The following is a 16,540-nucleotide window of genomic DNA, read 5'->3' as shown; positions in this document are numbered from 1 at the left end:
ATTTTTTAAAAAAGGCTTATCAGACCATGTGGCCATAAACTTTCATTACAGTATATCCAAGGTAAGCCACACATAAGAATCCATGTGTGTCCTCCTTTTGCAAGTAAACAAACACGCCAAAAACAAAAACAACCTTTTATCCAGACATTTCCATCATCCATCCATCAGTATCCCACCTTTCCTCCTCTGGGATCCTCCAGGCCAATTTTATTCTCACAACACTTTTAGGGTGAGAGATATTTGGCTGGTACAAGGTTGCCCAGTGACCTTCATGTATGGGTAGGAATATGAACAATTTGGTTGATACAGCAAACTGAAATGTGTCTGCACTTTGGTCAGAGTTTTCACACATATCCATATGTAGGCAGTACTGTACTTCTGAAGCTTTCAGTACTCAAGTAATGATGCCATCAAATGTTTTTCCAAGGAAGGATGTGAGCATCTGTCCTTGGAGGAAGGTATGTGTCAAGAAGGCTGGTGGGAATCAACTTTTCCATTGGTAGCCCTCACCCTTTGTGGAGAAAAGCTGCAGTTCTGGAGCTTGGCACTGACATTGGTGGCTTTCAACTGTTTCTGGAGGATTCAGAACCTGATCATTTTGTGGATATTTATGAATTCCCTCTCTATGGGTGAAGAGCTGTGGTCCTTCCCTCCTGAGAGACCATTATGCTTGAAGATGTTAATGCCAGGTGACACTCGGCTTAGCTGATTGTGAGGAGCGCTGCATGGAGCTTCTTTGTAAATGTTTTTTAAATACATGTTTGCATACTTCAGATTCATTTGGATGCCACTGGAATTCTCAGCTATTTTCCTTTGTTCTGACTTCAAGAAGCAGCTCCTGCAGGGATCTTGGGGGGGAAGAACAGGCTTCAATAAGTGCTCCAGCTGCCAGTTAAATGCTGTGAAAAGGTAGATTAATCTCAATGGACCTCATAGTTGACAAAGTCATTGTTTAATGTGTTTGGGTTTAAAGCTAAAAGAAATATGATAACAGCAATAAGGCAGCTCCAAGTGTAGTTATCGGGAAATAATTACATCCCTTGGGGATTAGAGGTAATCAGCCGAACTGTGTCTTGGTACACCTCGGGGGTGTGATTATCTTACTCTAACAACACCACCCATTGTGTCTCATTGCTTAAACATGTTTTGATGAAAAACAGATCCCCCACGTTATCACAGCTCTTTGCAGAACATGCAGTCAACATTTCTGAAGTCTTATCTCGTCTCCTTTAATTTCCTGCCTCAAAAAACCCCCAAAACAAACCACTGCTGAAGTTTGGATATACAATAAAATATTTGGTCTGAGACTGCAATATCAAGAGTTAAAATTAGGAAAATGAAAGATTTGCTTGGCAAGTTTCAGCAGTCTCTTGAGCTTCACCATCTCTGGGTCACAATTTTTGTACTGCTAACCCTATAATACTACGCACATTTGCTTGAAAATAACTTTCAATGAATTTGGTAGCAATTACTTGCATAGTTCTGTGTGTATATGTATGTGTGCATTCACATTCACACAGAGAGACATATGTACACACAGAATTGCTGGTGAATTTATGAATTGCAAAAATTAGTGAAACTAAATAAAAGAGTCCTTTCCCAAGGCTTATGAATCACACTGCATTCCATTTATTTAACTATTTAAAAAATGGCCCAATAATTTTTGAACTCTACTGAATGCAACCATTATGGCTGGCAGAATAAATTTATTCAAAATAATAAATAATCTCTCTGCAGGTGTTACTGCTATTATTATTATTTGTTAAGTGCTGTAAAATGACAAGCTTTATTTTATGGATTTTTTAAAAAATATGGGGAGGGGGAGACGACAGAGAATCCATGCCAGTATATCAAATATATATGCATATCATGTCACCAGTCTTTGCATTATATTGCTGTATTAGTGAGGGGATGTGACTATGAGAGATTGTGTCACAATATATACTACTAATATTCATCGACCAAACACCTTTTCCGTTCATTACCCCAATCAGACAAAATTCCTCAGACCTTGGGTTATTTTTAAAGGGGCCCACAATATTTTCTGTAAACCTACTGCTATTGTCCCCTTGTGTGTGGATACTTGTGCAGTTTTTTGCTACATGATGATCCACACAGAGAATTACAGAGCAATCCTAACAACAGAAAGCTAGGGCAAATTACACTGGCACAAGCTACCCCTATTCCAAACTCAGTTCTGTAGGAATATGGAGGAATTTGCCTTACGCCGCCCTTCTTGCTGGCTGAATTCCACTGGGTTGCTAGGTAACATGACAAAAGGGATTAAGAATAGTAAGTGGTCTCTTCTTGCCCCCATCCTGCCCCTTCCACAACCCTGAGATGCTTCTTTGGGGGAACTTAAAAAAGGTAAAGGGGTAAAGTGACCGCTGACCATTAGGTCCAGTCGTGACCGACTCTGGGGTTGCGGCACTCATCTCGCTTTATTGGCCAAGGGAGCCGGCGTACAGCTTCTGGGTCATGTGGTGAACCAGAGCAGCGTACAGAAACGCCGTTTACCTTCCTGCCGGAGTGGTACCTATTTATCTACTTGCACTTTGACGTGCTTTCGAACTGCTAGGTTGGCAGGAGCTGGGACCGAGTAACGGGAGCTCACCCCATCACGGGCATTTGAACCGCCAACCTTCTGATTGGCAAGTCTTAGGCTCTGTGGTTTAACCCACAGCGGCACCCACGTTCCACAACCCTGGGATGCTTCTTTTGGGGGACTTACAGAGGTGCAAATTATACTGGCTTAAAATATGGCGAGGGACGTATGCCACCATATTTTTGGCTGAGTTGGGGTGAGGAGAATATGCTGGCAAAGCCCCAGCTGGGCTGGGAAATCCTCAAATCCACTGATTCCAAACTCTCTCATCCCAGCTGTTAGTGTATTGGATGATGGTAACAACATAGTTGAGTACTTTATAAAATGGCAGCTCCAACCTCATGAAGTAAATGCTTACCCTGCATGTGCAGATCCCCTTAGGCATGGATGGAGAACCTCAGGTCTGGGACCTCTAACTGGCCCTTGGGACTTTCCCCAGGCCACACCTTCTCTCCTCAGGCCACACCCATTGATGGCCCTGCTTTGCACCCCAAATAGTTTTGGCCTGACTGGAATGTGTCCTTGATCATGCCTCTTCCTGGTCTGGGTGGAAGACAGAAGAGTACATGTAGAAACTAGCCTGCTGTACAAAGGTAACATGAACATTTTTCCTCTGCCCGCTTTTGCCTCTGAAACCTGCCCGCCACCGGTATGTGGACCTCAGAAGATTTTCCAGAAGGGAATGGAGACCTCAAGCTTTCCAGACACTTCCGCTGATCTACAAGGTATGGCTGATTTGGGAGCACTGGACTACAAAAATGCTTTGGGTACTGCTGCAACTGTAGTCCATAAAAATGTCAACACCATTAAATCCATCACTCTTTTCTACTGTAGCTGATGTTTAAAAAGCCAACAGTTGATTGAACTCCTGTAGTTAGTGCTGGGATCATACTCCACCCCATTAACCAAAGCAGCAAACTGAAATGCAATTACTGGAAAGACAGTGTTTGTACTGCACACCAGAATGCTTTGTGCCACAGTGAGGAAAGGCACAAATAGTGATTAGTGACCTAATGCATGTAGAATGAATTGGTGATCTTTCTCCAGTTAAAGTTAATATGGGTACTTTAGCCTCTTAGAGGCGCAAAGTCCTATAAAACAGTAAATTATAAATGAAAGGAGATTTATTGAGAGCAGCTGGAACACAGACAAAGACCATGTTGTGGCCCGTCTTGGATTTTCAATGCCAAGTTTTCTAACTCATTATTTAAAGCTCTGCTGGCAATTAGAATATTCTTCTCCGCTATTCTAGCATTAAATAACACTGACTACAATGGGAATTTAAGCACTCCAGGAGGTGCACTTGACCATCTCTGAGACCTCTGTGTTCCCAATGAGGTTGCATACGGATGGCTATAAATATCTGAAACTAAGGTTAGCGATCCCTTCATGGATCACTGCCTTGCCGTGGCGAAGGGGCTTGAAGAACTCAGAGAAGCTATGAACTATGCCGAGCAGGGCACCCAAGATGAACAGGTCATAGTGGAGAGTTTTGACCAAACGTGATCCACCTGGAGGAGGAACCGGCAAGCCACTCCAGTATCCCTGCCAAGAAAACTCCATGGACAAAGACAACAGGCATATAAAAGATATGACGCTGGAAGATGAGCCCCTCAGGTCGGAAGGCGTCCAACATGCTACTGGGGAAGAGCGGAGGGCAAGTACAAGTAGATCCAGAGCTGATGAAGCGGCTGGGCCAAAGCCGAAAGGACGCTCAGTTGTGGATATGCCTGGAAGCGAAAGGAAAGTCCAATGCTGTAAAGAAAAATATTGCATAGGAACCTGGAATGTAAGAACCATGAACCTGGGTAAGTTGGAGGTGGTCAAAAATGAGATGGCAAGAATAAATATTGACATCCTGGGCATCAGTGAACTAAAATGGACGGGAATGGGTGAATTCAGTTTGGATGACCATCATATCTACTACTGTGGGCAAGAAACCCGTAAAAGAAATGGAGTGGCCCTCATAGTCAACAAAAGAGTGGCGAAAGCTGTACTGGGATGCAATCTCAAAAATGATAGAATGATCTCGATACGAATCCAAGGCAAACCTTTTAACATCACAGTAATCCAAGTTTATGCACCAACTACTTGTGCTAAAGAAACTGAAATTGACCAATTCTATGAAGACTTACAAGACCTTATAGAAGTGACACCAAAGAAGGATGTTCTTCTCATTATAGGGGATTGGAATGCTAAAGTAGGGAGTCAAGAGATAAAAGGAACAACTGGCAAGTTTGGCCTTGGAGATCAAAACGAAGCAGGGCAAAGGCTAATAGAGTTCTGTCAAGAGAACAAGCTGGTCATCACAAACACACTTTTCCAACAACACAAGAGACGACTCTACACATGGACATCACCAGATGGGCAGCATCCAAATCAGATTGATTATATTCTCTGCAGCCAAAGATGGAGAAGCTCTATACAGTCAGCAAAAACAAGACCTGGAGCTGACTGTGGCTCAGATCATCAGCTTCTTATAGCAAAATTCAAGCTTAAACTGAAGAAAGTAGGAAAAACCACTGGGCCGGTAAGATACAATCTAAGTCAAATCCCTTATGAATACACAGTGGAAGTGAGGAACAGGTTTAAGGATTTAGATTTGGTGGACAGAATGCCTGAAGAACTATGGATGGAGGCTCGTAACATTATACAGGAGGCAGCAACGAAAACCATCCCAATGAAAAGGAAATGCAAGAAAGCAAAGTGGCTGTCCAATGAGGCCTTACAAATAGCGGGGGAGAGAAGGCAAGCAAAATGCGAGGGAGATGGTGAAAGATACAGGAAATTGAATGCAGATTTCCAAAGAATAGCAAGGAGAGACAAGAAGACCTTCTTAAACGAGCAGTGCAAAGAAATAGAGGAAAGCAATAGATTGGGAAGAACCAGAGATCTGTTCAAGAAAATTGGAGATATGAAAGGAACATTTCGTACAAAGATTTCCATAATAAAGGACAAAAGTGGAAAGGACCTAACAGAAGCAGAAGACATCAAGAAGAGGTGGCAAGAATACACAGAGGAATTATACCAGAAGGAAATGGATGTCTCGTACACCCCAGGTAGTGTGGTTGCTGACCTTGAGCCAGACATCCTGGAAAGTGAAGTCAAATGGGCCTTAGAAAGCACTGCAAATAACAAGGCCAGTGGAAGTGATGGTATTCCAGCTGAACTATTTAAAATTTTAAAAGATGATGCTGTTAAGGTGCTACACTCAATATGCCAGCAAGTTTGGAAAACTCAGCAGTGGCCAGAAGATTGGAGAAGATCAGTCTACATCCCAATCCCAAAGAAGGGCAGTGCCAAAGAATGCTCCAACTACCGCACAATTGCACTCATTTCACACGCTAGCAAGGTTATGCTTAAAATTGTACAAGGAAGGCTCAAGCAGTATGTGGACCGAGAACTCCCAGAAGTGCAAGCTGGATTTAGAAGAGGCAGAGGAACCAGAGACCAAATTGCAAACATGCGCTGGATTATGGAGAAAGCTAGAGAGTTCCAGAAAGACATCTACTTCTGCTTCATTGACTATGCAAAAGCCTTTGACTGTGTCGACTACGGCAAACTATGGCAAGTTCTTAAAGAAATGGGAGTGCCAGATCACCTCGTCTGTCTCCTGAGAAATCTCTATGTGGGACAAGAAGCTACAGTTAGAACTGGATATGGAACAACTGATTGGTTCAAAATTGGGAAAGGAGTACGACAAGGCTGTATTTTGTCTCCCTGCTTATTTAACTTATATGCAGAATTCATCATGCGAAAGGCTGGGCTGGATGAATCCCTAGCCGGAATTAAGATTGCCGGAAGAAATATCAACAACCTCAGATATGCAGATGACACAACCTTGATGGCAGAAAGTGAGGAGGAATTAAAGAACCTTTTAATGAGGGTGAAAGAGGAGAGCGCAAAATATGGTCTGAAGCTCAACATCAAAAAAACGAAGATCATGGCCACTGGTCCCATCACCTCCTGGCAAATAGAAGGGGAAGAAATGGAGGTAGTGAGAGATTTTACTTTCTTGGGCTCAATGATCACTGCAGATGGTGACAGCAGCCACGAAATTAAAAGACGCCTGCTTCTTGGGAGAAGGGCAATGACAGGCCTAGACAGCATCTTGAGAAGTAGAGACATCACCTTGCCAACAAAGGTTCGTATAGTTAAAGCTATGGTTTTCCCAGTAGTGATGTATGGAAGTGAGAGCTGGACCATAAAGAAGGCTGATCGCCGAAGAATTGATGCTTTTGAATTATGGTGCTGGAGGAGACTCTTGAGAGTCCCAAGGACTGCAAGAAGATCAAACCTCTCCATACTGAAGGAAATCAACCCTGAGTGCTCACTGGAAGGACAGATTGTGAAGCTGAGGCTCCAGTACTTTGGCCACCTCATGAGAAGAGAAGACTCCCTGGAGAAGACCCTGATGTTGGGAAAGATGGAGGGCACAAGGAGAAGGGGACGGCAGAGGACGAGATGGTTGGATAGTGTTTTCGAGGTTACCAGCATGAGTTTGACCAAACTGCGGGAGGCAGTGGAGGACAGAGGTGCCTGGCGTTCTCTGGTCCATGGGGTCACGAAGAGTCGGACACGACTAAACGACTAAACAACAACAACAACAACAAGGTTAGCGAGAGACTGCTTACTGTGTGTTAAATGCAAATCGCAGTTGATAACCTTCCCTGATAAGGCAGGTGAGAATCTTGTGATCCAAGCTAGGCTAGTTGTCCTTCTTGGGCTTGGCTATTTCTTGTCAATATGAGCTGGAAAAGAAAAGCCATTCATAATTTTACCGTTCATTTTCATATCTGTACACAAGTTGCTATGCAAGTTCCTTGTGCCTTCACTAGAGTGCCACACTAACTGTTAGATATTATAAAGTATATGTACTGATCTCTGCTACTGCACATTCCATACACCTTATTCTTCAGTGTCTTCCTTCTACTCTCTTCCTATTTATCTGTTTCTTTCCTTCTTATTTGTCTTGGAATTTCTCGACTCTAAAGATACCCCACATGTGCTTTGAAGTTATCCCATTATACCAAACTATTCACACAGAGTGTCCCATTTGGATGGGGTAACATTGTAGGGATAAATGCTACAGCTTTCTAGCAAACGTATAGTTTATATCAGAGAAATTCTATGACCAATATTGATGGAGGAATAATTATCACAAAGGCACTTTTAAAATAAGGTTTTGAGTAAGTATATACCTTCACTGGAGAAATAGGTTATTTATAGATGAGTTGGGGGGGGGAATAATAAGCAAATGCTTCAGTCTACAACTCTGGTGTACAGGATATAATAAACAACTTACTAAGACAGTGGATCAAAGCCTATGTAATCTTTTTTTAAAAAAAAATATCAAAAACTAATAGGCTTGCTGGAGAATAACCCTATTCCTTTATGCTCTTATATATGCATGTGTTCTATTGATTTTAGCAAGACAGGCACGCATAATTGTCTTCAAGATTCTTAGTTTTTTTCTGGATGAAGGGCATTTTTTCCCACAATCTCCAAAGAATCTCGAGAATTCTACTAACAAGAGACACCAGATCAATAAGCTACTTGCACAATAGGTTGAGCTTGTCCTTTTGTTTTTCAAACCAGACTTTCGGAGCTTTGGAAAATGAATCTATAAGCTGCAGGTTTACTGGCTTAAACAGACGCCATAGAATATCTGTGAATATGATAAAGAAAAACCTCACATATGCTCAAGCTTTAATTAACTATTTGTTTTGAAACAGCTCTTTATAGTTCAGATGGCAGGCTACATGATTTGCAAAAGGTTATTGATAAAACAGTACTTCTGCACTCCCTGACTTGCAAGAAGTGGCCATAGTTTGATGAATACTTCCGAGATGAGGCCTTCATTTTTAAAAGGTATGCTTCAGGCTCATGGAAATTACTGGAGCTGAGTCAAAGCTTCTTAAAATGCCCTTTTTCTAATTCCACCATTTTCACTGTGCAATGATGCTAAGTTTGGGGCATTGTGGAAAAGAAAAAACATAGCGACCATTTTGCCAATACCAAAGATGTAAAGGTGAGGGCGGAGAGGTGGGGGAGGAGCTGCTGAGCAGACAAATTCAATGAAGGAGTCCCCCACAATTTGTCCACCCCCGAACACGAAGGATACTTTGTTCAAAAACCCACTTGTGCACAAGCTATAGCAAAAACTGTACTATGGAATGTTCTTGCATTGCATTCAAAGGGCATTACAGTGGTACCTTGGGTTACATACACTTCAGGTTACATACGCTTCAGGTTACAGACTCTGCTAACCCAGAAATATTACCTCGGGTTAAGAATTTTGCTTCAGGATGAGAACAGAAATCGGTCAGCAGCGGTGCAGCAGCAGCAGGAGGCCCCATTAGCTAAAGTGGTGCTTCAGGTTAAGAAGAGTTTCAGGTTAAGAACAGACCTCCAGAACGAATTAAGTTCTTAACCTGAGGTACCACGGTAGTTCAACCAAGTCCATTTACTGCCAACAAGTGCTGTTCAATAGTGTACTAACAGAGAAAACCCAGTTAGGGTGGTCCAGTTGGTATAACACCTGAATATCTGGCAAATACGGAAGACTTACTAGGCAGGGGCAGAGCCTGTGCAAGGCCATGTGACCCCCTCCCCAAAGCCCTTGAAGTGCCTACTTACAGTGGGCTTTAGGAAGGAAGCATGAAAAAGTCCTAGAGTCCTCTGACCTCCTTCCAAAAGACCTTTAAGTGCTTGGCTGGCTTTGGGAAGGAGGAAGGAGGACTCTAGGACCCTGTCAGGGCCCTCACACCTTCTCAAAGCTGAGCAAGTGCTTACTGGGCTTTGAGAAGGTGCCTTCTTTGGCTGCAGCCACACCGCTCACACTGCCCTAAATCTGCCTCTGTACTAGGAAGTACTAAAAGAGGAAGGGCAAATGAGTTGTGCTTCCTGTTGACATGCAACCTACAAACACAGATTTAAAATGTGTTAATTACCAAAGGGTAATAAGAAGAAAGATCCATCAAGAATTCAGAAAGTTCACAAAGCCATGAGCGAAAGTTACAAAATTAGAAGAAGTGTTCCATTATCCAAAAAGACACACGGGTTTCAACAACAGGAATCACCCTCGTTACTAATAAAGCACTTGTCTCATAAGGTGTTTCATTCATGATCTCAGTAGCTACCATCTTATCTCTGTTCCTAACCTACAGGTTTAAAGGAGGGGATGATTGCTTGATGTTCAAAGAATAATGAAACAGAAAAGAAAGGTTGGGAGGGAAACGTGATTCACTATATTCTCTGCCACCCATAGGCAAAAGGGATGAAAGGTTTCTCAGTGGTTGGCTTTAAGCTTGCATGAGAAGAATTTACAAAGCCCAAGTAGCACCCACTTCACAATGATTCCTTACACACTTTATCTGGGAATAACCCATAAATGGCTGTATACAAGTCACCATGTTGCAGCATGGAGGACTCCTGTTACTGCTCCAGTTCAGCAGTCCTTTTTATCGTACTCTATTCCATTCCCCTTTCCACCTGGTATTTTGCTTCCCCCAAAGTCTCTCCACCACCACCGCCATGACTGATCACTGCAAGCTTTTGCCAAAATTGAAGAAGGAAAATCTTTTTATATGCATAAAATGCTGGGCAGCATCTTTTGATCTCCAGTAAAAAAAAAAAATTTAAAAGGAGACCGGCAAAGGGAAATATCGCCAGCTTTCCTTTCAATCTTCAGAGTCGGCCTCAACATTTCATAACGGAAAACCCTATGTGGATATATATATTTTTCTCAAGTAGCAATGAATCTCTGCATGTCCCTTCTTAGTTTCTCTTTCAGACCAGGAAAAGTTATTGGGAAAGGAGAGCAGGCAAGGAGACACTTAGACATGCTGTTAAACATCTTCAGGATTTTAATGAATTTAATAAGCTCCCAAGGTGCTTCTTACAAAAAGCAGCAAAAGCCTCAGAAAATGTTAAAGTAATGTTGTTTTCTCTAGCGATGAAGAATAATCTAGGTAACTTGCAAAATACATCATCAATATTACTAACACTGAAATTCGCAGGAGGCAACAATTATTCACTTTGATGCTTTGAAATAGCTCCTTATGCAACTGTGCAACACACTTTTGCCTGCACTTTTTGGGGGGGGCTATTTAAGTCAAACGATATTTGAATTATGATTTGCTACATACATGCTTCTCTATGCTGCAAAGTTTAATCAGCGTGCAAAGGACGATTTGCAGGTGCTTAACTCAATTCCACCACCTAATCAAAGGTAACGAGTCAGCAATGTGACATGGTTACAAAAGAAGAGTAAATAAACTGTTTAGGTTGCCTTCACTGAATCATCCCCTGCAAGATGTGATAGGAAGCAATTAGACTACTCAACAATGGTGTTCTACTCAAAAAAGTGTATCAAGTTTTGATCAACATTTTCAGATGTTGGCCAACATGGATGGTTGATTTCAGCACAAAGCAACAGTGGGCAGCTTTTTTCTTCATTTTCAAAACATCCCTGTATATGAACCAATTCTAATTAATAACTTTCCTTGGAACTTTCCTGGTAGAAAGAGCTAGCAATTATAGAGACTTTGAGTGGAATTCAATGTTGTGTTCATGTAATTGTTCCATCAGTGCAAACATTTCTGATTGCCAGATGGAACAATATTCCCCTGCACACTTTTGGGGGCGTTCTCCTGATCCCCCAGAGCTGATTTGGTGGAGGTTGCGGGGGCAGGAGGGAGGAGGAACGCCCTAGCCCTGTTGCATTAGCGGTAGCAGGGCTTTTTGTACTAGCTCTGGCTAACACAAGTAGATGAATACAATCTATTACCTGTTAATTAAATGTTAACATTAAATTCCTACAACTGGGTCAATATTAGTATATAGAGTGGTATGGGAAACTTTTTCTGTTGAGAGTCAAACTTGTGCCCAGCCCTGGATTCAACAAGTTTCTCCCCCAATCCTCCATAGATGAGCACTAGGGAAATGATGGTTCTCCATATGCTGTTAGACTCCAGTTCCCAGCGTCCACAGCTAGCATGGCCAATGATCAGGGATGATGGGTGTAGTTCAGCAACATCTGGCAGACCATGGGTTTCTCATCACTGATCCAGATGAATACTCCACTACAATGGTAACACTCCAGAATAATATACAGGCACCAAGAACATACACAGCTGCAATGACTGGATGCTTCCACCATTAAGTGAACAAATTCCCTGCACAGTGAAAAGGATTCAAGCAGGTTGGACTAAATGGCCCTTGGGAGTACCTGCCAACTCTACAATTCCATGGTTCTGTACACACAGGGTGACTATTATAAACCATGAAATAAGTCTAGATAGAAGGGGATCCATGCCAGAGAGACAAAGCCCTTGTTCAGAAAAAGGTGTCAGTTTGACCCATGTTAAAACATCATTCTAGTTCTTATGAATCTTGCCAAACTTGCAATATATGCTACAGAAATCCACTGGGTTTTTTAGAACATGAATATGAATAACTTCAAGAGCAGGCTGTCATTTCCTGCTTCCAGTTCTCCACATTTCAAGCTGACAAGAAATATGCTCACTTTTGAGACTGAAAGGCAATAGTAGTGACCAGTGTTTCTTGCAGACGTTTCTACCACAGGGACCACCTAGAGCAGGCACCCCCAAACTTGGCTCTCCAAATGTTTGGCGACATCAATTCCAGTCATCCCTGACCGCTGGTCCTGTTAGCTAGGGATGATGGGAGTTGTAGTCACAAAACATCTGGAGGGCCGAGTTTGGGGGTGCCTGACCTAGAGAGCCTCACCTGCTGGCTGTAACAAACAAGCAGTCTAAGACATGAGAAGGTTCTTTCTGGGTTTGTTATAGTTAGCGGTACCTTAAGTCTGAGTGTACAGAATTCTCCTATCTGAGGCCACCATCCAGTTCTGTGCAATTTTTTTGTGTAAATTGGCTGGGTAACATCCTGGATCATTGCAGAACACAACAGAAAAACAATCCTTTTATTTTGTATTGGGAGGTGGAAAGAAAATGTGAACAAATACAAAGAAAATGAAGCTTAAGAAAATAACTTGCTAGCGAAAGGGTAGTTACCACACGAGCCCTTCATCATTAACATCACAGAACATTTGTGTTTATATGGAGTTAGTCTTGTGTGAGAAAATAATGCCACGGTGGTGAGAATCAGAAGAAAACATTGACAGTAATAAAATGAAATTTCAAGAAAGAGGCACTAAATCACAAGACAGCATGTTGACAGTACTTATGCTAATTTTTGAAGTTTCATCCCTGTCTGCCTCAGCCTTGACACCTCATGCAAAAGAATCTCAAAGTGAAAGTATATTATTGCAGACAAATATGTGAAGCAGAGAAAATACATATTGGCTCATGACGAATCTTGTCCATTGAAGTTGAGGGAAATAGTCCATATTAATTTTAATGCATAGCTCTATTGTGTTAAATGTGATCCCTTGGTCATTGTGTTTTGGGGTTCCAAAGGACTACCTCTTTATTGTCCATTGTTGATTAATTTTATGAACCACCTTTCAAAATGGACACAAACCTTGGGTCAGCCAGACGTTGTTGAACTTCAACTCCAGTCCATCCCATTCATCATGGTCAATGGTCAGGGGTGATGGGAGTTGTAGTACAAGAATGTTTGGAGGGCCAGAAGAATATATAGGCACCAAGAACATACCCGATTGCAATGGCAGAATGCTTCCATTAAGTGAACAAAATTCCCTGCCCAGTGAGAAAGGTTTCGATCTAGGTTTCTTCCTATATAAGTTCTGGACTCTCTGAGCATTCAAACTTTGTGATCATCCACACTATCTGAGCCTCACTTGTGCTCAGTACAACAGAATGGATGACCAGAGTGTAGCATCTTCCACTAGCACCAGCAAGTGCTAGCTAATGGAGAAATGAGAAGCCTCTCCAGGTGTTAAAGTAAGCCTGGGAGGAGAAGGAAATAAGCAGGGATGAACATGCTGGTTCTGCCCCCTTTCTGTCACTGTTTCTGTTGTCTTGTGTTGTCTTAGGAGATGATTGCCTGTATCTGTGATGGCTCCCTGCATGTTTTATAACCCCAGCTATACAGGGTTCTAAAATGCAGGGGATACCAACAGCTACAAAATGCTCCCTAGCACAGAATATCACCTCCCAGAAATTGAAAAGCAACAGAAACTGTATCCATCCGCAATAGTTTACTTGAAGAGGACTTAGTAAAACTGACCTGTGCCCGAAGAGCAAATGTCACTTGTCCTTGTTCTACAGTCCTCCTTCACATATTTTTTTATCAGAGTTCCTCAGAAGAATTGACTCAAGACATCTGATCTTCTACTTTCCTTATTATTCAAACAAGGAGAAGGAGGAAGTGGATTCAGAGGCAATTCAGCCAAATGTACAGACATATATTCTCTCTTTTTTATTGATTTTTATTGATTTTTTTTCAATTATAAAGCAATAAAAAAGAGAGAAAAGGTAAAAAAAGGCACAAAACTGTAAAGGGAGAAAAAGAAGGGATATATATATATATATATATATATATATATATATATATATATATATATGCTTTCGTAGATTTTCACGGGTACAGGAATGCAGGTTTTGGTGTCCTCGGGTGTCTTCCCGTGTAAAAGTTGGGGTGTCTAGGCGACGTTTCGACGAGGTCTCACTCGTCATCTTCAGGCTGGTGCTTTCGGCTTCTTGTTACTGGAACAGAGCAGGATCTCAGTGTTTGAGTTCCTATAAATACTGTTGAGGGGGTGTGGTGTATAGCCTCCAATGTTCTGGGCAGAGAGGAAGTTCCCAGGCTAGTGTGCCTTTTCTTCTTTTGTTCCTTAATTACTTGAGGGATATCTTGAGTGATTTCTTGAGTGATATCCTGAGTACCACTTAGGTGGGTCATTAGGTGTGGATTAGTTGCTAAAGTCTTTGTGTCTTGACCTCTTGAACTTTGTGAAGAGTTTTTCTGAGAAGATGGCTGTACTGCACTTAGTTGTATAGTTGTATGCACCCCCCTGCAATCCCTACACAGATCTGGCTGACACAGGCCACAAAACCACAGCTCGCCCCTATACACGAAGCCAAGCCAGAGCACAACTAAGTGCAGTACAGCCATCTTCTCAGAAAAACTCTTCACAAAGTTCAAGAGGTCAAGACACAAAGACTTTAGCAACTAATCCACACCTAATGACCCACCTAAGTGGTACTCAGGATATCACTCAAGAAATCACTCAAGATATCCCTCAAGTAATTAAGGAACAAAAGAAGAAAAGGCACACTAGCCTGGGAACTTCCTCTCTGCCCAGAACATTGGAGGCTATACACCACACCCCCTCAACAGTATTTATAGGAACTCAAACACTGAGATCCTGCTCTGTTCCAGTAACAAGAAGCCGAAAGCACCAGCCTGAAGATGACGAGTGAGACCTCGTCGAAACGTCGCCTAGACACCCCAACTTTTACACGGGAAGACACCCGAGGACACCAAAACCTGCATATATATATATATATATATATATATATATATATATATATATATCCTAACCCAGACATTCCTTTATAAATATATTCTCAATCAATATTTAATTGATTGAGTAGGAGGTTTAATAAAGTAGGAAGACACATTGTGAGTAACACAAAGATTTTTTTTAAAAAAAATGCAGCATTATTTGACGTAACATTTCAAAATGCCCTGATACTCAGTTACTCCTCTTTTGGTATCAGTGGCAAGGTATGTTAACTACAGTTACTCTCCATCCGTGCCTCTCCTAATGAGGCCAGAGAAATGCAATTAACTGCTGTTTCTCAAAGTGCTGGCACAAGGAGAAATAAGATGTGAAAGGAGAAGAAACTCTTATTTTTTATTTTATTTTTTAAAAAGTAACAATCCACATACACTAGAGAGAATATGTCTATTCAACAGACAAAGTAATTATTGTGCTGTTTGTGAATTTTTCACTTAGCCAAACCAAGCTTCTTGGGGCTAAAGGTTCAGTTCTTCCCTGCTAGGTCCAATCTTCACAGCAACAACTGCGAGATGAAGATGCCCAGATGCCCTCTAAGCAGAAACACCTGAGGGAGTACGTGTGGCTATTGCCTTATATAACGAAATGCCTGTAGTGTCAAAGGCAATCTTCCTCAATGAAGTTAGAGTGGCCGTTTCTATACTAACTGCTTTTCAAAAATATGTAACCACCACATTTGTCCCTCTCCCTTCGCTCTATTCAGGTTACACAAGGAGCGGATTCTACCTAGCAATCACTGTATCTGCAGCTCCTTCCCAAAAGTTCAGCTGTGGGTCGCTAGCTAATAGGTTATCATTCTTTTCTATTTCACTCTGCAGTTCACGCCAGGAACAGGGAACAAAGTCACGTGTTTCCTTCTAGTAATCTTTGATGGATTAGTGATATTGATTAGCAGGCTTTGGACGGTGATGTGAATTTGCCACTTAATCTCAAAGGCATGTTTGCCCATTTAAGGCAGAATCAAGTGTCAGGATGACAGGCATGAGGCCAAAGGCCAGAAACGTCCCCTTCAGTTATGGGCTGCACTTGTTAACAAAAGAAGCACATCATAAAGCCACAAGGTATGTTATAAGTGGTAGCTGGTTCAAAGGGGAGGATTTCATTTCCTATTTTGTCTACAGAACATTTCTCCCCTTCACCTATCCATATTTTGTTATGGACAGTACAGTGAAAAGCTAGATTAGGTAGCAATTTGTGTAGTGCATGCTAATGAGAGCAACCTGTACTACACCAATAACTTTTCTAATTTTGGGAGAATCAGATGCAATCAGTTTGACAACAGGATAGCAATTGTTCTTGAATTCCAGCTTTGGATGGATGGATGTGCCCATACTCAGAAAACAAGTAGTAAACAACTGTAATTACAAAAGGGTATAGTGGACTATTGGGGGGGGGATTCTAGAATGTTTCATTGATCATGTGGATCAATTAGCTCCAAGGTCATTTTGGGAATGAATCAC

The 16,540-nt window shown here is 41.9% G+C and overlaps 2 long non-coding RNA genes across 2 annotated transcripts in view; one reads left to right on the top strand and one right to left on the bottom strand.

Moving 5' to 3' along the window:
- LOC309380397 overlaps nt 1-16,540 on the bottom strand; it is a 119,359-nt gene that overhangs the window by 63,088 nt on the left and 39,731 nt on the right. The gene's annotated exons all lie outside the window — the stretch shown is intronic.
- The window catches only part of LOC309380473, a 33,800-nt gene continuing 31,621 nt past the window's right edge, over nt 14,362-16,540 (top strand). The window contains exon 1 of the long non-coding RNA XR_014172949.1: nt 14,362-14,480. This is a non-coding gene — a long non-coding RNA (uncharacterized lncRNA). The remainder of the gene's footprint in view (nt 14,481-16,540) is intronic.

The sequence above is a fragment of the Podarcis melisellensis genome (genome assembly GCF_964234715.1).
Source record: "Podarcis melisellensis genome assembly, chromosome: 1".
Taxonomy (NCBI): domain Eukaryota; kingdom Metazoa; phylum Chordata; class Lepidosauria; order Squamata; family Lacertidae; genus Podarcis; species Podarcis melisellensis.
This window is presented reverse-complemented; position numbering and strand designations above follow the sequence as displayed.